Source organism: Heterocephalus glaber, unplaced genomic scaffold (assembly GCF_053883595.1).
Source record: "Heterocephalus glaber isolate CG9 unplaced genomic scaffold, H.glaber_assembly_v1.0 deba00000281, whole genome shotgun sequence".
Lineage (NCBI taxonomy): Eukaryota > Metazoa > Chordata > Mammalia > Rodentia > Bathyergidae > Heterocephalus > Heterocephalus glaber.
Genome location: NW_028258139.1, coordinates 5873297 through 5874390, shown reverse-complemented (window position 1 = coordinate 5874390; position 1094 = coordinate 5873297).

Here is a 1094-nt window from a genome sequence, read left to right as displayed (position 1 = left end):
AAGAAAACCAAAACACAACTACATGAAATTATTTACCTTAATGATTATGAAATATCATATTTTCCAAAAAATGCCCAAACAGTATTTCCATTAACATCTATTCTTTCAAACTATCAAAAAATAGAGTCTAATTCCACTAGACTTCATCTTGGGAAGGTTTGTGTCAGCTCCACCATAGAGTATAATAGAATGTTTGCTATGTGACAAAGCTGAATCATGAAAATAATACAGCTTTCACTTGACATAATGACCTCTTTCCCTTTATGTCTTGCTTTATCTCATGGAATGCTCACCTTTGAAACCTGGCCATCATGCTATTCCAGGGATACAGGAAGAAGCAGAATATAAATGTTTTGAGAACATCTCAGCAAAAGTCTCAGCTTCCAATCAATATAACTACTCAATATCAGAGCCACTGAATCTTTAATTAATTTCCATCCCAAGCCTTTGACTTTTCCAACTAAGAAGGGTGGTATTTTGAAGAAGAGACACACAATTCCCACTGTACTCTCTCCAGATTCCTCACTTACAGAATCTTTCATACTGAGTGATTATTTTACAACTAGGAAAGTTTTTTTTTCTTTTTGGTCAGTAATTATGCTTCTATAGTAACTCGAACAACAATTAACCTAATTTAGAAATATTCACAAAGCCTAGACAGACAAGTTTGAAAGCCTAAATTATGTTTGTCATTAATAATGATATTAGTATTCACAGAGGTAGTATATTTTGACATAAGTATTTTGTGAAAAATTGTTGTTAATTGCTGAAATTTCTTTATTTGACCTGCCGTATCTATCCTAATGGTTTATTGATATGTATCTAAGTGAATGTTTGATTATTCTCATCTCCTTGATTAGAATATAAGTTGTCTGAAGTGTGCACAATGGTCATTATTTTGATCATCATTGTATTTTCACAGTGCCTGGAAACTAGTTCCAGTTCATTAAATGTTATGAAATGGAAAAGGAAAAATTTTTATTACATTTCCGTATGCTTTTCATTTGGCTTTTTCCATCTTTATTTATTAATCAAAAGTTTAGATAATTGTCTTCTCTCTAAATTTATTTTATTTCATCATTTTACAACTCACT